At 39.9% G+C, this 24,928-nt stretch overlaps 1 pseudogene; it reads right to left on the reverse strand.

The window, feature by feature from the left end:
- Positions 1 to 7,885: 7,885 nt before the first annotated feature.
- On the reverse strand, positions 7,886 to 23,194 carry LOC119038989 (heat shock protein HSP 90-beta-like; annotated as a pseudogene).
- Positions 23,195 to 24,928: the final 1,734 nt, after the last annotated feature.

Here is a 24,928-nt window from a genome sequence, read left to right on the forward strand (position 1 = left end):
ATTGGTTTTACCAGTGTTCACACCTCCCACTTTATCTTGTATGTGGTCAGTGGCAGGGCAAGGCGAAATGCATTACAACAGTGGGAGAGTATTCTACGGGATTTAAAGTACCAACAAGTAGAGAATAGATAGGAGATCCGTTGGAGAAGTACAGCGATAACCATCATATTTCACCTAACTTGCCACTTTTTATAAAAGATGAAAAAGAAAGAAGACTCTAATTAGAGGGGAGAAAGAATGTGAGCTGAATCTATAAAACAGAGTGCTTGTGCAAGGTTAGATGGTTAAATACAGTTAGATGGTGCAATAAGGGATAGAAACTAGACCTAGTGTGTGCAAGAATAAAGTTAACCACAATAGTAACAAAGCTCAGGAAGATAGTGCAATGGGCCAAGACCAGGTTGGAGTGGTGTGCAGTACTTACAATTTTATGGAATAATATTTTACAACAATAAGGAACAGCAATAATATGACATGAAATATATGATCTGAATAAAAAGAATAGAAAATAAAAGACCAAGATAGTGTATTGAAATAAGTGAAGTGAAAGAAGAAAAATTAAAAGACAGTGTGAAAGGGAGAACAAAGAAAACCAGTCAAACAATACAATTAAAGAAAGAAACACAATGAAGAAAACTAAACAGAAAGAACAGAAATAAAAAAATAGATAAAAATAAAAAATAAAACACAAGTTCTGCAGGACAGCAAAGTGAAATTTGTCTCAGTTTCCCAGCTGGCGTTAGCCTTCTGGTCTCACTAGGGATCTGTCTTTGGTTCTTTGGTCCTTCCACAGCTCCAGGTCTTACTGTCTTTTTGGGGAGGGGGGAGAGAAGCCTCCTGCTGACTTTAAACCCACCAAGTGAATTCTGCTGGTCTTCCTGGCTGCTGTAGGCAGAGGGGGGCTAGGCTTCACTTTTTTCTTTTCCTGTGGTTTTGTGAAGATGGGGGCTAGGTCAGGGTTGCAATATTCACAGGTGCCCGGCCTCCAGCCCAGGCCTTCTGAGCCCTGTGTGGCTCCCACTGTCCATCTGCACCAGGCTGGTGCCTTTAATACACCACGTTGTGCCACCCATGAGGTGCACTGATTAGGAGCAACCCGCACCTCCTCCTCCCTCTTTGCTGGCCTGGGTGCTGTGCACTCTCAAAGTCCTTTCCGGGCAGTTTAGTTCCCTTATTAAATTAAGTCTCTCTGGGAACTGCTAAGTCTCTGAGCCCTTGCTGCCCCCCTCTGATCAGCGCCTCCAGCACCCCTCCTCCTCGCTCTTTACTAGCTAGCTACTGGCTATTTTGAGGGAGAGGTCCTTGCACAGTGGCTGCAAGTCAGTTTTTTTAGTGACTTTCCCTTGGTTGTGGGCTGCCATTCTTAACAAGTGCCCAGCTTTTCATACAGCCCAACTCTCTGTCCCGAGACTCTCTGGGTCACAATCAGTCGTGGCCCAACTCTTCTCCCATCTCCAGGCGTCTCCTTGTTCCCTGATTTCTCTGGTTCTGTTGAGCCACAGAACACAGATGAAGCTGGGAAATGCTGCCCCCTCCCTCTTTGTGTCTCCCACTGCGTCTTTACCCCCCCAAGGACTTCAAGTATCCAGGTCTCTCCTAGGCCAGACTGACTTCCCTGCTCTGGAGGGGAGGGAGCTGTGAAGTTACAGTGGCTGACCCAGCTCTCCTCCAAAGTTCCTATGGCAGCCATGGTGCTTGGCACAGGGCCCAAGGGCCTCCTGTCAGTCTCCAAAATCTCCTGACTGTCAGTTTTTAAGCGTCCTCTGCAATCTTTGGCTTCCAAACTTCATATAAGCTGGGATTCCATTTGCTGTTCACTCTGTTCTTCAGAAGATCAGCTAGGTATCCGAGTTGGGTGCATGGGCAAGTGGGTTAAACTCCCACCTACCTCAGTGCCATCTTCAGGAATACTTCCCAGGGTTTCAAGTGCCGTGCATATGCAAATGTACTCATATTTGTATCTCAGCCCACATCTTCTCCTGAACTCTAGGCTCACGTCACATATAGCTTACTAGACATTGCCAGATTGACAGGGCAGGATGAGGGCCCAAATTCAGTTCAAGATGATATTTATTGGGTTGGCCAAAAAGTTCATTTAGTTTTTTCCATATGATGGCTCTAGTAGTGCTTAGTTGTCTTTAACTTCATTTGAAACAATTTTGTTAGATTATATTTTTTGACAGCCGTCATATCAACATGCATTAAAAAACATCACAATTGGTGAATTTTTGAGCAGCCATTTTAATATTGAAGATGGAAGAAAATATGCAACATTTAAAAAATATTATGCTTTATTATTTCAAGAAAGGTTATAGTGAAACTGAAATGCAAAAAAAAATGTTGTGCAGTGTATAGAAAAGGTGCTGTGACTGATTGAATGTATCAGAAGTGGTTTGTGAAGTTTCTTGGTACAATTGACATTTTGGTCAAATAATTCTTTGCTATGCATCTGTCTTGTGTGTTGGAAGATGGTTAGCAGCACCCCTGGCCTCTACCCACTAGAGGCCAATAGTGGGAGATAGCCAACATACTCAAAATATTCAAATTAATAAAGATAGGTGAAAATAAACTATGTTCTTTTATCTTGAGAAAAGAAAAAACTAAACGAACTTTTTGGCCAACCCAATACATTCCACCTGCACAAATTCTATTTGGAATTCCATTGCCAGTTCTTTAAAATACATAAGGGGTACAAACGGTTGCCTTTTTTTTATGTATAGAGAAGTTTAAGAAAAAGAGAAAAAGATAAAAGTGAAACAATGGTATACTTTTATTTGAAGGCTCTATTTGTTTTCCTGGCAGTAATGGCTCCTTTGTAACTAAATAGGCAGATCTTTTAGGACTTTAGGGAAATCTAAAAATTCAATAACAGACTTTTAAGTTACCTAAAATTGGTCAAATTGGTCAAATTCATGAATTTAAATGCGTTAAAAAGAGTTCATTCTCTACATATTCTCTTGGTATTAGGAATAGAGGTGATGTTCTTCCTCTTTATTTTATTATTTTCCGTAATAATGAAATAAATATATGTTTGCAGCAGAAATATTTTAAAACATTAAACAAATAAAAAATTTATTATTCATGAGCTAACTACCTATATATAACCTAGATTACCTATAATGAACTAACCACTTATATATAACCTATATCTTTATTATACATTTTCCACAAATTGGAATCATGTTGGATATATAGTTTTGTTTCTTAGTTTTCTAAACATTGTATTGTGAAGAGTTTATGACTGTAATATAAATCAGTTAGTTGTTACTATTGAACAATTAGTTTTCAGTATAAATAATGCTACACAAAATACCCTTGGACAAAATCTCTGATAGCATCTCTGTGTATTTCCTAAAGCTACAAATTGTTTCCAGGTCCTTGATGCATGTCATATTGTACCCCAAAATAACTATACCACTTTACACATCACAGTAATGTAAGATGAGCCTCTTACTGTAGTCTTACCTTTATTAACAAGGATTTTAAAAATCTTTGCCTGTCTGAGGTATATAAGCATTTTTTCATCTTAAATTTGGCAATGAGATTTGTGTTATTAGCTGTCTTCCAAGGGGTACAGTGCCCATTGTTACAGTGGGAAAGAGAAAGGATTCAGGCTGCTCTGCTGCTGGGGCACCCAGGCAGGGTGCCATGGAGAAGGCTGTGGAGAACGTTCGCACCCCAGCGCTTCTTTATATGTGGTTGCCTCCTACAATGCCCCCTGTCCTAGGGGCATCTAGCATCATTATGCTTTTTCTTCCTGTTAAATTTTGCTCTCCAAGGATTTGATAGATATTGGTTAAATACAAATTTCTTAATCATAGATAGGTATTTAAATTTTGGTTTTGTTTCTTTTACTTACAGTGATGGTGTTTCAGAACAGAGGTCCAAGGAGGCAATATTTGGCCCACCCAAAGATGCCAAAAACTGTTACAGAACAGATACACCAGCCCGGACTCCAGAGAATGGTACACTAATACCGTCCAGACCACCTACTGAGCCCCATCATCAGTCACCAGTTGGAAAGACATCTCTCAATGCCAGAGATTTGTGAAAAGGAAAGGAATGTTTATTTATTGCTATACAGACCTATTGTAGTAACCTAATGTCTTCATTAAAATATCAAAGTCCTTTAGGATATTCACCTACTGCACACAGCATTCCCTTCTCCCCCTGCCCTAATTTGGGGTACCCTAACTCAGGAAAAGAGCACATGTCTGTTTTTCCAGACCGTCCAGGCAGGATCTCAAATTGATCCAAAGTCATGTGGCACCTTCTCACGGTCGACTGGCAAGAGTTCTTTGTACCCATTTTTCCAGGCAAAGTCTCTCCCGCTTTCCAGGCCACACTGCCAAAGGGAGCACCTCAAAGCCACGTGGGCCTCCTCTATCACAGCTGCAGGGGTTGGCATTCTGCCAAAATCAAGTGGCTCTCCCCTTCACCTGGCCAAGAGGGGGTCCTCACTCTGCCAAAACCACCTGGCTCTTCCCTCAATGGCTGCCAAGTCTGGGTTTAAATCCCACGCCAATCTTCCTCTGTACCCCTATTTCTGACTCCTCCCACAATCAGTTGCACCTGTCAGTATTTCTGTATTATTGCAAGTTTACTGGGCTGCCACTGTGAGTCTGGGCTGGTATGGCCCCATGTCCTGAAGCCAATCCTCTCCAAGCTCCCACACAGGTGCTGTAACTTGGGGAACCTGCCCCCCAGTTACATCTTGGTGGGGAGTGACTTCATCCCCATGGCTTGAAGCCTGGCCACAGCCATTTAACATATCCAAGTGACCTGCCAAAGGTTATAGATATGTTAAATGACCATGCCATGGATTAGCTGCAAGGCTGTGGCTGTACAAAACAGCCCTGCATGTTCCTGCTCCATGTGTCCCTTCCGCCAACTCACACCTGTGGCGGGGAAGGGATAAGGACACCTTATATGCCTCTCCAATATTTCCTAGACACCTTGAGTTCTGGACCCCATTCCAAATTCCTTTTTGGGGCCCCCCTCTTGGCTGCACCCTGTATCAGTAGGTTTCTTCTCTCATACAGGATCTTAAAGGTCTTGGAGGGTTGGGAGAAGACTCTTGCCCTTAAGGACTGGGTTGGTTCTGAGAGGGATCAATGCCTGTGTGTGAAGTATCTGTTCCTGAAACCTAACCCACTGAATGTCAGAACAGAGAGAGTAGATAAGTCAGCCTCTGGAGCAGACAAACATGTAGATGGGAGCTTGTGTTCTTTTTGTTTTGTTCATGGGTTTGTGATGGGGGCATGGTGATGTAAGATATTTTTTTCTTTTCTTCCACCTTCTCTTCCTTCCCTCCCTCCCTTCCTTCCTTCTTCTTCAGATTACAAAAATAACAAATGCTGGTTTGAACCTGTATTTGTCACAACAAATGTGTGGTATTTGTAATGTAAAATAATACCAAAACAAACAAAAAACTTTCCCTTATCCCATCATCCACCCCCTGAGCTAATCATGTTAGCAGAATGATATGTGACCATCCCCACCTCTCAGAGCTGAAGTCACACAACATGTACTAACGTGAGCCTGGAGGGACTGTTCACTTATTTTCCTTTTATTGTTCTGCCTATTATTATGTTTATTACTGTTATTACCACTATGCTCATTACTCTGCAGCTTGCTTTGTTAATGATATATCATTTCAAGTTAATATACATAGACTAACTTACGCCTCCTCCCCCCTTTAAAAATAGCTTTTGACCTGGCTGGTGTAGCTCAGTGGATTGAGCGCGGGCCTGTGAACCAGAGTATCTCAGTTCAATTCCCAGTCAGGGCACAAGCCTGGGTTGCAGGCCAGTTCCCAGCAGGGGACGCATGAGAGGCAACCACACATTGATGTTTCTCTCCCACTCTTTCTCCTTCCCTTCCCCTCTCTCAAAAAATAAATAAATAAAATATTAAAAAAATAAAAAATAAAAATAGCTTTTGACTGAATAAATTAACAGGTGCATATGGTACAAACTACAAACACTAGAAACATATACAGTGAAATATTCACCCGCTTCTCACCCCAGACCCCCAGTCTTCTTCCATAGAGGTAACAGCCATATACAATACCAGGACTTTAAGAAAACACTATACTTATGATTATAGTTTTGTTATAAATGATACAATTCAAGAACAGCCAAGTGAATAGACACATAGGGTGAGATGTGAAAGGGTCCCAAACATAGATTCTATGCTCTCTCACCCTGGAATTGGGGTTAGTCACTGTCCCAACGCATCAGGGTGCTCACTACCAGGAAATTCCCTAACTTCCGTGTCCAGAGTTTTTATTGGAGTTTTGTGTGATTAAGCTCATGCTCTAGCCCCTCCCCTCTCTATAGGTCAGGTGGTTGAGCAGATATCACCCTCATCCCTCTAATAACACAGTTGGTCTTTCTAGCTGGACCACACCCATCAAGCTGTTTGAGTCACTTCATTAGCATAAACTCAAGTGTGGTATAAGGGGTTCAGGAATAACAAAGGCACTCCTATCTGTGCCAGGAACCCAAGAGGAAGATGAAATTCTTTATTACTTGATAGGCTCTAAAGCACAATTAAAAAACCACTGATTTACGGAGCAAATGCTAAGCTTTTAAATATAATACAGCCTAAAAAGATGAAAATTCCATGAGGGCAGGGAACTGGGTTATTCACTTCTAGTCCACCAGTGAATATCACAACACATAGCATACAGTGGGCACTCAGTAACACCATATGAGAGTTTCCCTAGTTATTCCAAGCACCAATATGTATTTTTCCCTTTCTGGTGTCTAGTCAGTAAGCTCCTGGAAGGCAGATCTTTGCATATTCTTTTTTTTTTTTTAAAGATTTTATTTATTTATCTTTAGAGGGAAAGGGAAGGAGAGAGGGAAAGAAATATCAATGTATGGTTGTCTCTCTTGTGTCCCCTGCTGGGAACCAAACAACCGTGGCTTGATTCCCAGTCAGGGCACCCAGGCATGTGCCCTGACTGGGAATTGAACCACAGTTGTTTGGTTCACAGGCTCTTGCTCAATCCACTGAGCTAAACCAGCCAGGGCGATCTTTGCATATTCTGACTAAAGGTGTGATAAATAACAAATTAATCTTTCTTTATGAATAATCATAATACAAAATGGTCAAAGAATAATTTACTTCAAATGACACTGCAATTTAAAAGAAAACAGATATCACACATAATTTCATCATAACACAAATAATTCACAAAAGTAATTTTAGATACAAATTTACAGTTAAATTTTGGTGTCTCTTGTTTAATTGAGAAAAGTCTGTTAAGGGTTGGGGTATGTGGAGATAATGCTTAGCAAAAGGATTAGGCATCATCGATATTCTAAGAGATGTTTTTTCTTTTTCAGCTTTGAGATATAATTGACAAATAAAATTATAAGATATTTAAAGTGTACATTGTGATGATTTTTATGTAGATACACATATATACACACTGTGAAAAGACTCCTCCCATCCAGTTAATTAATATAGCTGTGGGAGGCAGTTAGACATGAGTAGAGCAAGGACGATGGGCCAGGTACAGAAGGTCACCAGGGTAGAAAGCCCTGGGTGCCTAGCAAAGGGCAAAACTGGGAAAACAAAGACCTTACTCCCAGGGAAACCTTTCCTCCCCTAGCATGTTGCTGGGTATGTGGTTTAGAATCCCTGACCTTTCCTCACTTGGCGTATGGATAGTCATGTGGCTTTAGACATCCTTAGTGGAGGACAAAGGGACCAGAGGATAGCTTCATACAACTGCCATACAAACCCTTATAGGACCAGTCCTTTCAGCATTAAGTTCCCAGGACAATGGGGGTGTGACCTGCATCAAATGATATTGGAAGCAAAGCATTGGGTCTGTTGACCACAGAGATAACATCTAGGCCTCAGGTGTGCTTCAGCTCCAGGTCCAGTTGGGGGATGCCGTGGCTGACGTCAGGCCCAGATTTGATGAATAATGACCTCCTGTTCCAGTGCCAACCTATTAACAGAGACCACAACCCTGAAAGGACACACCTGAAAGGCTAAAAATATTTAACTGGAATCCTCCCCTGAGTCCTCCTGACAAATCCCCTTAAGACAGAGTACCAGGGAGCCTCCGTCTGTGCCCTTCCCCACCCTCTTCCCCCAGGCATGTTTTCCTTGCCTCTCTTTTTCTTCTAAGCTCCAAGGGCTGTTCTTGTGTCTCTGTAACTTGTTTCCTGAGCCCATTCTTCCATAGCTCACTTCTTCTACCTCTGTGACTTTCTAAATAAATTTTCTCTTATATTTGAGGCTTAACACCGAATTCTTTCTTAGCCAGAACTCAGGTACTGAGATTGCTGAATGAAGGTTCAGGCTGACTCCACTGGCCTAATACCTGGTGTCATTTCCCCACCAACACATCTATCACCTCACATGTATATATGTATATATGTAAACAGATGTGTGTATGTATATGGGTATGAAATATATATATGTTTATTTTTTAGTGAGAACATTTAATTTCTACAGCAAATTTTACTTATACAATATAGTTTTATCAACTACAATCAACATATTAAATCCTCAGACTTTATCTTATCACTGAAAGTTTGTACTAATCTCTCCCTATCCTATCCCCCTTGGCTACTTTCTGACAGCCACTCGTCTACTCCTAAGAGAGAGTTTCTGAAGCTATTACTAAATTTGCAATTTTTATTTACATTTTATACTAGATATACTTGCTAATATTTCTATCATTACAGCAGTGGTCAGTGTGCTCGGTATAAAGTCATTTTAGATGATAAGGAACTACACTAATTTCCTCCCTCTTGCTTCCTACTCCAATTATAAATATAAATGACTGTTTATTATAACCATTTGGTTCTGAGAAGATTTTCCATAACATACGGCCCACACCCATGCCTATTTCCTCTTTGCCCAAACCTAATGACTTCCTATTTCTTCTCTAGTCTCTGTTTACTATATTTCTTTTGCAAGTTACCACTAAATAGTACTGATCAGTCATCCTTGTATCAGGCATCATCTCTGACACCTGGGCCTGTAGTCTTGAAGTGGCAATGCCAAAGGATCTAGTAAAAGTGACAAACATGGACAGAAAGTGACTAAAATTTAAGTATAAAAGAAACTAATAATCACCTCTTACCTACTAGGAAGGCTGTTATTAAACAAAAACAGAAAATAACAAGTGTTACTGAGGATGTGGAAACATTAAAACCTTTGTATACATTGGTGGGAATCTAAAATGGTACAGCCTCTGGTGGGTCCTCAAAAAATTAAAAATAAAATTGCCCTGTGATTCAGAAATTCCACTTCTGGGTATATACTCAAAAGAATTAAAAGCAGGGACTAGAAGTGATATTTGTAAACCCATGTTCATAAGATCATTTGTTCACAGTGTCCATGGATGGACAAATGGATGAACAAAATGCATATTGTATACATAGAAAGGGATGTTTTTCAGACTTAAGAGGGAAGGAAATTTTGACACACGCTACAACATGAAGGAACCTTGAGGATGTTTTACAAAATGAAATAAGGCAGTCATGAATGGACAAATACCATATGACTCTATGTATATGATGAGATGGTTATTTTATGTGTTAACTTGCCTGTGTCATGGGGTGCCCAGTTATTTGTCAAATGTTCTCATGTGTCAGTAAGGGTATTTTTGAATAAGATTAACATGTGAAGTGGCAGATTGAATGCCTTGCCCTCCCTAATGTGGGTGGCTTTTACCAATCTGTTGAAGGCCTGAAGAGAACAAAAAGGCTCACCATCCTGTAAGAGGGAACTTCTTCTGCCATATTCTTTGAACTGAGACATTGGCCTTTTCCTGACTTTGGATTCAAAATAAAACTTTCTGGCTGCAAGCTGCCAACCTTCAGATGGACACAGCATTAGCTCTCCTGAGTCTCCAGCTTACTGACTGCAGATCAGCCTCCATAACCGTGTGAGTCAATTGCTTATAATAAATCCCTTTCTACAGACTTATATCTATAGCTATCCATATCTAATAATCTATTAGTTCTGTTTCTCTGGAGAACCCTGACTAATACATATGAAGTACCTAGAGCAGTCAAATTCATAGAGACAGAAAGTAGAATTATAGTTAGCAGAGGCTAAGAGAAGGGCAAAAAGGGGATTAGTATTTAAAGGGTACAGAGTTTCAGACTGCAAATACGAAAAGAGTTCTGTGGTTGGATGGTGGTGATGGTAGCACAACAATATGAACGCACTTAATGTATTAATGTTCACTTAAAATAGTTATGGTAATAAATTCTATGTGATATACATCCTGTCACAATTTTTTAAAATTTTGGAAGTTTTAAAAATCCAGCTAATGGTCTTACTTATTAAACACACCAAAGTTAGCAGTGATGACAATAACCAACTACAACAGTGTGACTATCTTCGTGTTATTTACCAACCTCATTCTACAGTTTGTGGTATATGTAGCATGGTATCTGACACCGGTGGGTGTAATGGCACTCATTGCCAGCCTTGCTAATTTCTTGATACTTATTAAAAATGTAGAAAAAAGAACATATCATTTATTGAAGAAATACTTAATGAGCATTTACTCTGCCAGGCAGCACTGTAGGCACTTGGGAGACAATGCTCAACCAGAAAGTCCTCCTGAAGCATAGGGTCCAGTAAAGAGAGAGACAATAAATAAAAGGTAAAGAGTACTTATAGCTTGTGATGGGGCAATGAGATAGAAAATAGGAAAGGAACCAACTTTGATAGGGTGTATAGGGAAGTTTCTCTGAGAAGGTAGCATTTGTGGCTTTGGTCCTCAAACCAAATTCGGTATTAGAAGAATGGATGTAACAGGTATTAAATCAGACACAAAGGTGGCTTTGGGAAATGGTTTCCGGATGTTGGACAGTATGGAGCAGGGACATTTGGGATGATGCTGTTCTCCCTTGCTGGCCTCTGTGATGCAGTACTGAAGTCAAGGATCAAGGAGCCTGGCATAAATATTTCTTTAGCTAGAAGTACAAGATTGATTAAAATGTTTCCTGAAAAGGCATTGAGTGTGATGAAAATTATGGTGCTGCAAGGACTGAGCTTTCAACATTTGGCAAGACCCTATCTTGAATGGAAAGTTGTGCTAGAAGGATGTACTTCCCATTACAGACTTTGGGGTCCAAGAGAAATACATGTGTGGCCATCTTGCTTCCAGCAAGATTTTTCTTCTTTGTTAATAAATTAGGAGCTGAATGTGACTCACAGTGACTCACAGTGATAATCTGCAGCTTAGCATATTTCCATATAGGTGGAAAGGTACAATGAAGTGATGAAACATCCCTTGGTTAAGCAATCCTGAAAAGCTTCAGGGTAACAGCTGGAATCAGTAAGAACTTCAAATTCTGAGTGATGGTAAGCCATCAAACTTACATTAAATAAATATTTATATACTCACAAATATCCAAAGGGGTGGTTCAGGCTTGGCTGATTCAGGGTTCAAACTCTATTGCCAGGACTCTGTTTCCCTTTGTCTTAATCATTTATTATGCCTTTCTCTGCCTCAGATAAGCTCCCCCAGAACTACAGCAAAGATGGGCCTCCCAGTTCTTGGCTTGCTGGGGGTTGTAAGCACCCGTAGTCTTAGTAAGGAAGAGTTTTTGCAGCCACAGCAATCTCTGATACAGTTTTCTGGTGCTGGATCAAGCTCGGAGTCACATGCCCAACCCCGTGCCTGGCAAGATGGGATTATATGATTGACAGCCTCACCAGGTGTAGGATATACCAGTGCCAAAGGAAAATAATTAATTTCATTAGAAGAAGTGTAAGGTGAGTTCTGGCAGGCACACATAGCAGAATATCTAGTAGAGACAGAAACCTACAAACTGTTCTTCTGGAGGAGAAGAGATAGAAGACTGTTGTGCCTTTTTATATGTTTCGTCAAGTGTAACAAAAGCTACTTATGACAGTAATCAAGACTTCCAGACTACTTCCTAGCACTGGAAGTACCCATTTAAAATCTTTTAAATTAATGAGTTGCCTAATTTTGGAAGATCGGTCACCAAATTGTTAACATTTCCCAAATACCTACTTATTATTGAGTCTTCACAACACCCTATCACATATTATTATTTCTATTTTACAGATGAGGCTACTGAAGTGCAGAAAGGCTAAGCAATTTGTTCAGTGTCGTACAACTATAAGGGTGATTGAAACCCAGATGTACCTGGTTCCGAAGCCCACAGTCTTACTACTTCACATTTCTTCTTTAATTCAACCGATTTCCTCACAGAGATTTGAGAATTTAAGCTGCACAAGTGTAGAGGAAGAAAAAGGCGATGGAAGTGTATTGGAAACTTACTGGAAACTTATGTTTTTAATGTGGAGAGAGCTTTTGAAATCAGAGCAATATTTTAAAAATACATGAAGGAGAATTAGACAATTAGTAACAAAAATACAAATGACTTTTAAACTTATGAATAAATGTTCATCCACATTGGTAATCAAACAGATTACTTTAAATACTAGAATAGCAATGAGATACCAGTTTTGGAGTACCTAATAGACAATGGCTTTCTTTATTTTTTCTCCTTTCTTAAAATTTGTTTTAAATCCTCACCTGAGGATATGTTTCTTTAAAACTGATTTTTAGAGAGAGAGAGAAACTTCTGTGTGAAAGAGAAACGTGGGTCAGTTGCTTCTCACATGCGCCCCAACCAGGGATCACATCCACAACCTCCACAGGGCATGTGCCCTGACCCAGGATTGAACCCACAATATTTTGGTGTGACACTCCAACCAACTCAGCCACCTGCCAGGGACCTCCTTCTTTCTTTCCTCCCTCCCTTTACCTCTCTCACCCTCCACCTCTCCCTCCCTTCCTTAAATTATTTTACCCTGTGAAGGCAAGGGATCAGGGAAGCAGAGACTCATACAATCTGGTGATAGTAAAAATTGATACAATCTCTTTATTTTTCTCAAATTTAGTCTTTTTAAGACTATAATGAGAAAAAAGAATCTCCTGAACCTCTCCTTTCTAATTTCTCACAACTGTTTTAAACTCTTTTAGGTCATTTTTAGCATTTATCTTAATATCTCTAACAACATGCTTATATTGCTACTGCTTGAGTTCTCAGCTTTGGGCATAAGCTGTTGACTTTCTACTTTGGAAGATGGGAATTTAGCTCTCATTCATTCCCTTTCCCTCACCAGTCACTATTCTCATATTTTGCTGCCATAATTTTGTGTAGCTTAATATTCAATTTTATATTATTATGACTGTGTAAATGCCAATTTTAGTTGAGTTACTGTGTAATATAATATAAATATAAGTATAATATAATACTATATTTTCTGGCACATTCTATTTTCCTTGTCATTAATAATTATATTTTGTTTAGTTTTCACATATTCATTATTAGCTCACTACATTCAAACCCTCTAGTGTTTTCCATCTCCTTGACAATACCTAGTGACTGATAATCTTGAAAGAGTCTCTTTGAACACTCTGACCTCATCCCACAGAGACTGATGGCCTTTAGGCTGGTGTCCTTTCAATCACAGCAGTCTCCTTTCAACATCATTCAGGGATTCTTACTTCCTTTCTCCTGTGTTACATCCCTATTTCCCATGGTACTATGTCTTTCTCTTTCTTGGTGTACTCCCTACCTTCCCAAAAGAGGTACATGGAAAACAAATTGTTTTTGAGATTTTGCATGTCTGAAAATGTCTGTTTACTACCTTCAACTCTTAATTGATAGTTTGGCTGGGATTATTGTTCTTGGAAAATTTTTTTTTTTGCAGAATTTTGAAGACATTGCTTCATTGTCTTCTGGCTTCCACCATTGCTATAGCAAGGTGTATTCTTCCTGGGGGCAAATACAATGTATAGCAAATATACATCTTGCAATAACATACTCCTAAATAAAAATACACAACAAGAAGTACCACTTAAACACTCAATATTTAAAAATTTAGATATTGTAAGTCGTTGCAAAAGTTAAATAAAAAGTATCTTATTGTCATCTTTCTTGTCCTGATAAACAGGCACCCGGGGTTATAGAGTCTTCCCTCTCTTCCCCTTAACCATGACTTTGAAAGTTGGAGACCATTCTGATTATTGATTTTTGTATAAAGCCTGATTTTTCTCTCTGGAAGCTTGCAAATTCTTTTTTCCTTTTTTTTTTTTTTTGTCCTCAGGTTACTGAAATTTCACTAACAGCTTTCTTGGGCTGAACAACTTGTAATCTGGACATTTGCTTCCTTCATTCCTGCAAAATTTTCTTGAATTTTGATGATTCGATGATTTCCTTCCTCCTCCCTTCATTCTGTTCTCTCCCTCAGGGACTCTTGAACTCTAGAATTTGTGTGTTAGATCTCCTGTACTGATTCTCTAAATTTTAAATAATTCTTTCCTTACCTTTTTTGTTCCCCTTTATGGATGACTTATTCAATTTTCTTTTTAGATTAAAAAAATTTTTTTTATTGATTATGCTGTTACAGTTGTTCTATTCCCCCCTTCATTCCCCTCCACCCTACCCCCCCATCCCCACCATTACCCCCCTTTAGTTTATGACCATGTGTCTCAATTCCTTTAGATTCTATATTTCCCATGTTATTCTTGCCCCCCATCTATTTTCTATCTACTGTCTATGCTACTTATTTTCTGTACCTTCTCCCCCCTTCTCCTCCTCCCACTCCCCTGTTGCTAACCCTCCTTGAGATCTTCATTTCTATGTTTCCACTCCTGATCTAGCTGTCCTTTTAGTTTGCTTTTGTTTTAGGTGTGGTTGTTAATAACTGTGAGTTTGTTGTCCTTTCACTGTTCATGTTTCTTTAACTTATTTTTCTTAGACAAGTCCCTTTAACATTTCATATAATAAGGGCTTGGTGATGATGAACTCCTTGAATTTGATCTTATCTGAGAAGCACCTTATCTGTCCTTCCATTCTAAATGAAAGTTTTGCTGGATAGAGCAATCTTGGTTGTAGGTCTTTGGTTTTCATGACTTGGAATACCTCTTTCCAGCCCCTTCTTGCCTGTAAGGTCTCTTTTGAGAAATCTGCTGACAGTCTGATGGGGACTCCTTTGTAGGTGACTGTCCCCTTAGCTCTTGCTGCTTCTAGGATTCTCTCCTTCATTTTCATCTTGGCTAATGTAATGATGATGTGCCTTGGTGTGTCCCTTCTTGGGTCCAACTTCTTTGGTACTCTCTGAGCTTCCTGGATTTCCTGGAAGTCTATTTCCTTTGCCAGATTGGGGAAATTCTCCTTTATTATTTGTTCAAATAAGTTTTCCACTGGTGGCTGTGCCTTTCCCCCTTCTGGTACCCCTATAATTCGGATGTTGGAGCGTTTAAAGATGTCCTGGAGGTTCCTAAGACTCTCCTCATTTCTTTGAATTCTTGCTTCCTGACTCTTTTCTGTTTGGCCATTATTTGCTTTCTTCTGGTCCACTCCATTGATTTGAGTCCCAGTTTCCTTTTCATTGCTATTGGTGTCCTATGCAATTCCATTCATTTCATTTAGTTTCGCCTTCATATATTTGTCTAATTTGTTGGTATAATCAACCAGTTCTGTGAGGATCCTGATGACCAGTGTTTTAAACTGTGTGTCTGAGAGTTTTGCTATTTCTTCATTGCTTAGATCTATGGGCTCTGGGGCTTTGAGATCTTCTTGCGACATTTTTGGTCTGTTCTGGCCCTTTAAGTGTGAGAAGCAGTGCCTGGGACTCCCAGGTCGCTGGGTTGTGACGCTGTATGTGGGGGCGTGGTCAGAGCGGGGAAATGGCGACCCCCTCTGCTGTTTCTCACAGCTGGGTGAGGATTAGCGTCTTAGGTGGTTCACCTGGGCCAGGCCACTCAGAGTCGCTGGGTTATGATGCTGTATGTGGAGGTGGGGTCAGAGCAGGGAAATGGCGGTGCCCTCCACTGCCGCTAGCCCGCAGGACCTGCCGCACTCCCTCGCCTGTCTGCCCAAGCACAAATTCGCGACCACAGTCAACATGCAGCACCACACGCAGCACCGCTCCCCCGCTGTCTCCCCAGCGGTCGCTCGCCTGGTGGCTCGCTCGGTCGCTCACTTGGTCCAACCCTGCGCCTGGATTCCGCGCGTCTGGATTCCGAGCCTGAGTCCGGCTGACGGAGACCTCCTGTGCAATCCCGCTTCACCAGCCGCTGGTTTCGCCCCTTACCGGTCAGGCTGAAGAATTTGTTGTTAACGTACTTCCGAAAAGTTCAATTTTCTGTGTTCTGGCTGTGTTTTCTGTTGCTAATATTTAGTTGTCTCTAAACTTGGTTGTGTGAGAAGGCACGGCACATCCACCTATGCCTCCATCTTGGCGGAAGTCCAATTTTATTTTCTAATCTTACTATTGAGGCAATCTTATTCCTGCCATTAAAAAACAGTCTTTATATACAACTAACTTTTGTCTTTGCTGATTCTCTGAACTTTGTTTTTTACTTCAGCAATTTTTATATCTTTACTATTGCTTCTTTCAACTTCCTTTGGATTTAATCTATTATTCTTTTTTTATATTTAAGCTGAAAAATTTGCCTATTGATTTTCAGCCTTTAAGCACAGAATGGCTTTAGCTTCACATATAAGATTTAATGGGATGCATTTTTATTACTGTTAAGTTCCTAGTGTTCCCAATTTTATTTTCTTCTTTGATTCTTGAGTATGTAGAAGCATATCTAGTTTTAAAATTTTATTTTTAAATATCTATTTAAATATTTTTAAATAAAATTTATTTTTACATAATTATATTACTATCAAAAATTGTGTTCTCTATCTTTGATTTTTATTTAATTTACTTTATGTCTTTTAATATAACCCATCTCCAATGTTCTATTTGTTCTTGCAAGTAATCTACACTCGCCAAATAATGCTTGCTGATTTTCTGTGTCCATCACATAAAGCTTGTTAATGGTTCTTTTTAAATATCCTATATATTTTACTAATTTTAAATTAATATTATTGGCTTATATATATTTTAGTAATAAATACTGCACATTCATGCCTCAAACCCATCTAAGTTTCAAGTAGAAGCCACAAATTCTTAGAAGGAGAAACATAATTCTACCTAGAATCAGACATACATGATATCTTGCTGCTCCTTCTACCTAGTCTACTGTTGAGCTAACTGGGTACCCCTTTGTGAGTTCTGGCTTTATGCTGGGGTGTTTTACCTCCTTCCTGTTGGTACTGTAGGCACCAGAGATAGTAAAAGTAGATGTCTCCAAGGTCCCCCAGCACCTCCAATGATTCCTTACTCTTCTTTCAGCTTCATTCCTGGTTTTAGAAAACTTTCCATACTTTCATATGAGGTTGGAAATTTATTTTAAATCATATTTACAAATATTTTATCCAACATTAGGTGTTTCATTGCAGGGGGTTTGTGGTAGTGTATCTTCTCCCTCTCTCTCTCTCTCTCTCCCCACCCCCTACAACTTTCTTTTCTTTCTTCCCTCCCTCAACTGGTCATGTTTTTTACCATTCTTATTTCATGAAAATTGACTTTTTGTAACCTTGTTAAGCATTGCAAGCAACATACCTTCCAAACTGACAGGATGTTACTTTATTTTTTGTTCCACAGTATTTTAAAAATAGTTTCCATTTCCCCCCTTTATTACTTATTCTTGAATATGGAATGATCTGTTCTGACCTGATATTTGCAGGCAGACAGGCTGGTCAAATTGGCTTTGGATCTCTTTCCTATCCACTCTGTGCTGGTCAAATTCCCTTCACAGAACTTTAGATCTAGAAGGCTTTAGCTTGTGTGGTTCCTTTGGGATGAGTCCATAAAACAGGTGGGATATTTTCATGTCTTATCACACACATGACGTTTCTATACACTGGATAGATGGAATTGAAGAAAAACTAGTTACAAGTTTTCTCTGGGTCGTGTTTCTGCTTGTGTCCTTGTCTAAAAACATTTCACTATGTAAAGAATCCCTTGTCTGTTCTTGTTATTTCTCTTTTCTCCAGTTCCCCACTCAGTTTCATTTTGTTTGGTTGCTTGTGAATGAGGTGAGAGTACTTATAGACTATTTTAGAGAAGTGCAGAAGAGGATGAAGAGGTGGGACAGCCTTAGCAGCAAAATGGAACAAGAGAGGGAACTGTTCTCTAGCTTTATGACTCAAATGTGTGGCATGTAGTTGATCTCCTGTAGATATTGCTAAAAAGGCATAGTCTTGGGCCCTTTCAGACCTCTTATATCAGAATCTCAGAGTGGGGGTGGGCATGAAGCCTGGGAAATACATTTTAACAACTTCTCCAAATGATCAGGATGTACACTGGTGTCTGGAACCACTGGTATGGACCTGTGACTTCTCACTAGAGTGGACATTAAGGAGAGATGAAGCAACTACCTTTTTGCAATGGGACATAGCAGCAATGGATTATGAATTGCATTTCTATCCAGTTACATTAGTGTAGTAGGTAAAAAATATTCCCCACAGCATCTGGAAACAGCTTAACAGTCAATACCAGTTTTTGGTAGTGTGATTTAGTGAGAATATAAGAGAAGTTACATACGGAATGTGATAGATATCTCTTAAAACCAAATACCTCTGGTTCATCTTTTGTATATTTTTAAGATCTATTTTTTCCATTCATCAAGAGTTCATTGCTTTGAGCAAGAGACTATTTTTACTGCCACATAGCTAGAACTAAGTGCTTCTTATCTTTACTCAGTTCACAGTTCATGTTACTGCCTTAAAAGTGATAAAAATATCCAGGGGTTAGTCAATTTGCCTGTAAGATGAAGTCTAACTTCTTCCAGCCATCAGAGATTCTTCTCTCTGTTCTTCAATCTTTTTCTCCTGCTCTGATGATATTTTCTCCTGTTCTCTAAAAATTACATCCCTTTCACCTGGCTGGTCCCACTGTCTGTATAAAATAACCATGCTTGCTAGGACTCGAAGGTTCTACTAATACTCTGTACTCCTCATCTACTGATGCTCTATACTCCTCATACTTATCCAAATATAAACTAGGATTCAAAGTAAAGCTCTGAGGCTACCCCTTCTCTGGCTCATAATTCTTCTTCACATTGCATATTTACCGTAGTCCCACTGTTTCTCAGTCTTATTTTTACAAACTGCTTTATGTACTTGACCTCCAGATGCAGCACATCCCTCTCTGATTCTGTTTTATCATGTATTTTAAACTCTCTGTGTCTTTGTATATGCTTTTCCCTCTGCCAGATATGATTTGCCTTTTTCTCAGCCTAACAAACCCTTTCATTTTCTTCAAGAATTATTTCAAATATTGCCTCCTCTTTGAAACCTCGTTGACCTCTCCCAGGTGAAGTGCTCCACTTCTGAGTATCTTGAATCTAAATATCCTAAACATGTGTCTCACTGTTTTGTGATTTTAAAAAAAATTTGCATACTTTAATTTCAAAACAAAATTAATACCCACCAGCCACTACAATGCACATCTCCATCCAATGTCAAATGTGGGAAGGAAAGGCTTGACACCCTTGTATCCTGCTCTAAGTGCTAGTCACAATGCAGCAGGGTGGAGACACAAGCCCTATAGACTGTTGTGTTCTCAATCTTCTTATCAAATATGTCTTAAAATTTTTTCCATTAAAAAGATATTTATTTATTATGCTATTACAGTTGTCTCATTTCCCCCCTTTATTCTCAGCCACCCTGTACCCCACCTCCCACTGCCTCCCCCCTTAGTTCATGTCCATGGGTTATATATGTAAGTTCTTTGGCTTCTACATTTCTTATACTATTCTTAACCTCCCCCTGTCTATTTTGTACCTACCATTTATGCTTCTTATTTCCTGTACCTTTTCTTCTGCCTCCCCTCATCCCCTCCCCACTAATAACTCTCCATGTGATCTCCATTTCTGTGAATCTGTTCCTGTTCTAGTTGTATGCTTACTTTGTTTTTGTTTGTGTTTTTAGGTTCGGTTGTTGATAGTTGTGAGCTTGTTGTCATTCTACTGTTCATAGTTTTTGATCTTCTTTTTCTTAGATAAGTCCCTTAACACTTCATATAATATGGGCTGGGTGATGATGAACTCCTTGAACTTGACCTTCCATTAACTTCTCTGGGAAGCACATTATCTGCCCTTCCATTCTAGATGATAACTTTGCTGGATAGAGTTATCTTGGATGTAGGTCCTTGCCTTTCCTAACTTTGAATACTTCTTTCCAGCCCCTTCTCACCTGTAAGGTTTCCTTTGAGAAATCACTTGGTAGTCTTTTGGGAACTCCTTATGGGAACTCTGTTCTTTTCTCTTGATGGTTTTAAAAGTCTCTTCTTATCTTTAATCTTGGCTAATGTAATTATGATGTGGCTTGGTGTGTTTCTTCTTGGGTCCAACTTCTTTGGGACTCTCTGAGCTTCCTGACCTTCCTGGAAGACTATTTCCTTTGCCAGATTGGGGAAGTTCTCCTTCATTATGTTTTCAAATAAGTTTTCAATTTCTTGTTCTTGTTCTTCTCTTTCTGGCACCTTTATGATTTGGATGTTGGAACCTTTAAAGTTGTTCTGGAGGTTTCTAAGCCTCTCTTCATTTTTTTGAATTCTTGTTTCTTCATTCTGTTCTGGTTGAATGTTTATTTCTTCCTTCTGCTTCAAACCATTGATTTGAGTCCCCGTTTCCTTCTTGTCACTGTTGGTTCTCTCTATATTTTCCTTTATTTTACTTTTCATAGCCTTGACTTTCTCCTCTATTTTTCAACCATACTCAGCCATTTCTGTGAGCATCCTGATTACCAGTGTTTTAAACTGTGCATCTGATAGGCTGTGTATCTCTTTGTTGCTTAGTGGTATTTTTTCTGGAGCTTTGATCTGTTCTTCCATTTGGACCGTTTTTTCCCTTCAGGGCACCAATTACATAGTAAGGGGCGGAGTATTAGGTATTCACCAGTGTGGGGTGACCCACACTTCTACTTTGTGGCACTAAGTAGAAGTGTGCCACAAAGTAAAAGTGGGGAAGGGGTCTGAGAAGGAACAATGCTGCTTGCTCTGCTCTCTGCCAGGTTTCAGTCACTTTCTCCACTACCCACACACAAATTGGGCCCTCCTTGTGCTGATTCCTTGGTGGGTGGGTTTGCATACATTCTAGGACTCTATGAGTCTCTCCAATAAACTCTCCCGTAAGGCTGGGAGTTTCTCCCACTACTGCAGCCCCCCACATGTTTTTTTCAGTCAGAGGTTTTGAGGCTTTGTTTCCATGCTGGAACCCTGGGTTGCACTGTCTGTCTGGCTCCCCAGTTTTTCCTTCTAGTTTATCTGCACACAATGTGGGACTGACTCATCCACCAGATTCTGCCTTGCCCAACCAGGTCATCCAGCCACTGCCTTGCTGCTAGTGCTTTCTGCCCCAGCTGCCCATCACTGCCCCTCCTACCCAGTCTGGATGAATGTTTCTTTAACTCCTTGGTTGTTGGACTCCCACACAGTCTGATTTTCTGGCAGTTCTTGTTGGTTTTTGTTTTTAAATTTTTTCTTGTCCTTCTTTTAGTTATGTGAGGATGCACAGTGTACTTCCATCTTGTCTGGAAGTCCTCCTTATCCCAGATTTCTTTTATGATTTTGGAGAGGTTCTCACACTTGGCCTTGTTATTGTCCATTTTTTTCTTCTCTTCTTCATTCCCAGGTAGCTCCAGGCTCTCCTTGGTAAGCTTTGGTAAGTGAGACCAGACTCTTCCCATCAAATACCTTGAGCTGCTGCATGCAACACTCATCAATAGGCTCCATTATATGTACCACCTCCATGACTGACTTCCACATTCTCTCCAGAAAAGCAGAGTTGGCAACCTTCTTTTTGCTCTCACCAGTGATGTAATAGATGGACTTATGGGTCTCATTTATGTGAAAGAAATATTCCAAAAGAGAAGTCATTTCATCTCCTGGTTAAATGGGAGGTGTGGTACTGCAGAATCTTATGAAGGCATCACCAATCAGTAGAGTCCTCATAGATCCTAAACTTCAGGTTTTTAAAGAATGCTTTGTAGAATTTCTTATAGTTCTCCTGTCTCCTATCAGCTCAGAGAGGAGCTCAAGACATTCTTAACAATGTTTTTATGAATGAACTTGAAGACTTTTCTCTGCTGAAGGATTTCTCAGATGTTCAGGGGCAGGTCCTCAGAGTAAACCACACAAGAGATGAAGTTGAGATACTCTGGTATCAACTCACCACAGCTGTCCATAATGAACACATGGTGGACATAGAGTCATGTTGGTGCTCTCCTTCTTGTTCTCGAAGAGGTCAACAGGAGCCTGAAGGGATGAATAGCCATGCCCTGAATTCAAACTGACCTTCTATATGAAGTGCTTGACTGCCAAGTGATCTTCCCAGTGATTAGTAAGGCCCTTCTAGAACTCTCCATATTCTTTCTGGGTGATATCATCAGGGGTTCTGATCTAAATGGGTTTGGTCTTATTCAGTTCTTCCTGATCAATATATTTTCTGTGAATCATTGTTTTCTTTTTCTTATCCTTAGCACTATCATCCTCCTCATCTTAGCCCACATCTTCAGTCTTTTTCTTCTTCTCATCATCTTTACCTTCCTCTTCCTTTTCACTTTTCTCTTCTTCTCCTTCATTACAAGTGATTTCTTTCTCTTATTCCTTCTCCAAATAAAAGGTGATAGGATAACCTGTGAACTGTGAGTGCGTATTCACCACTTATTTGACCTAACTTTCCACTAAGTACTCAGTCTGGTCTTCTTTAAGGTGAAGGGTCACTTTGGTATCCTGGCCAGTGGGCTCACCATGGTTAGCTTGTATATTGAAGGGACCCCTAGAAGAAAACTCCCAGGCATACTGCTCATCATCACTGTCCTTTGTGATTACAACTACTTTCTCTGTCACCAGGTAGGCAGAATAAAAGCCAAAAAAAAAATTGTCCAATCATGGAGATGTCTGCACTAGCCTGCAGAGCCACCAAGTTTGCCTTAATGCCAAATTTGGCAATGGTTTTCAGATTATTTATGAGGTCAGCTTTGGTCATGCCAATGCCTGTGTCTACCGGAGTCAGGGTATGTTTGTGGGGGTTGGGGATTATATCGATTTTCAACTCTTAACCATTCTCCAGTTTGAAAGTCAGGTTCTCATAGCATATCTTATTGAAGGACTCAGAAGCATTACCGATCATCTGCTGAAAGAATACTTCCTTGTTGGAACAGAAGGTATTGATAATGAGAGACATGAGTCAGGCAATTTCTGCCTGTAAGACAAAAGTCACCACCTCCTCCTCTCCATGGTGCATTTTCCCAGGCATCTCAAAGATGAAGAAATGCAAGTGACAGGGAACAGGGTGGGCAGGGACTGTGTCAATTCACACACCTCAAGAATGATGTACAGGGGCTAACTCAAGTGAGATGTATTATAATTCTTTATTTATAAGTTTGTTTTTTATACTTGATGTGAATTCATTGCTACATGGTACATAGTGGAATACTGGTTTGTTACACAAGAGTTGCCCAATAAATGTTGTTGAATACTAAATGTTCTAACTTGCTTGATCTCCCAATTGTCTTAACTCCAAGAGCTCTTAGTGTTTACATTAGTCATTTTGCTAAATTACTTTAGATCGTTCTTCCACTAAACAGTGTGTACTGGATTCCAGTAAGAATAAATGAAAATGCCCCAATCAAAGTACTTAACTCTTTCAGCCTTAGTTAATCCATCTGTAAAATGGAGTATAGTAATAGTGTAATGCCCCAATCCAAAGTGTTGCTGTGTGAAATGAGATAATGCATTAAAGTTATTAGCAAAATGCCTGGGTCACAGTATGTACCCAATGTGGACAAGCATTTCATAAATGGTTACATCTTACATTTTCCCTAGCTCTCTTACAGCAGTGTTGTGATGTTCATAAGAGAACATATAGTAAAACCGTGTTGCAATGCACTACACAAATGTTTACCTTTATTATCACTGTTTCCCCAAGTAGTTTAGAAGCCTGTTTCAGCCTTTACTCCTTAAATCTAAGTCCTCAGCAAGAAACACAGTCTTCTAGTGCTCAGCTCCTTTCTTTTATAGCCTCTTAACACTTCTGAGCACACACAACAAGGTTATGCATGTTAGGCGCTCAGTAAAGATTTAAAGATAGCAACTCTAGAGTTAACAAATCTTTTAACTGAGCAAAGCCTCTGCCTTCTTTTTGATGCTTGTGTTGTATACTTGATTTTAACATTTTCCCTCAGTCAATTCACCCACGACATTTGGGAGATGCAGTAGAATTACATTGGGCTTAATATGCTTTGTGGTAGGAACATTTCTGCTGCTGCCATGTATGAAAGGGAGGCAGTCTTAGCCAGTGTCCTATTTTTTTCTATTACTAAACACACAAATTATATTTATATAACTCTTGCACTCCAGAATGACTGAAACAATGCTTAACTTGGGTCCTTTCTGATATTTTGGCCATTTCTATGTATCTTTACGGTATGAGTTATCTATTTAAAATTTAGGAAAAAGTAGAAAAAATAAGGCGCAAGGCTTTCAAATTCTGTGTGCAAACACTGGTATGGTTACAATGAATCAAGACGGGCAAAAGTTTTGGCAATCTCGTGAAAACACCCCACGTTTCTGAAAAGGATTTGAAGCAGCCTACAGAGAAAATGCACTATAATAAGACCTGGCTTTTAACCAGCAAAGATAGGATAAACATCTGACAAGCCACAACCATCAAACTCTCCTAAAACCCATCAGGACTTCCCATACTCCAGAGAGCCTTCACTGGCAGGGGTATCGAACTCCTTTTCCAGAGGGGTTGGTGAGGGTGGGGGCTCGCCACATCAGCCTAAGGGTTGCCTTCAAAGGGTCGAATGGAATTTTCGGACTATATAAATGTAACTACTCCCTAACACTTAAGCAAGAGCTCAGCACTGCCTCCCTATAGAAACAAGGTGCCTGGCAGATAAAACCAGGTGGAGGGCCGGTTGGGCCTGCGGGCCTGGTATTTGTCCCCGGTGGCTTACAGGATTGCAAGCGAACCAAGGGAGGCCTG

Source organism: Artibeus jamaicensis, unplaced genomic scaffold, assembly GCF_021234435.1.
Source record: "Artibeus jamaicensis isolate MK-2021 breed Jamaican fruit bat unplaced genomic scaffold, CSHL_Jam_final contig_414, whole genome shotgun sequence".
Lineage (NCBI taxonomy): Eukaryota > Metazoa > Chordata > Mammalia > Chiroptera > Phyllostomidae > Artibeus > Artibeus jamaicensis.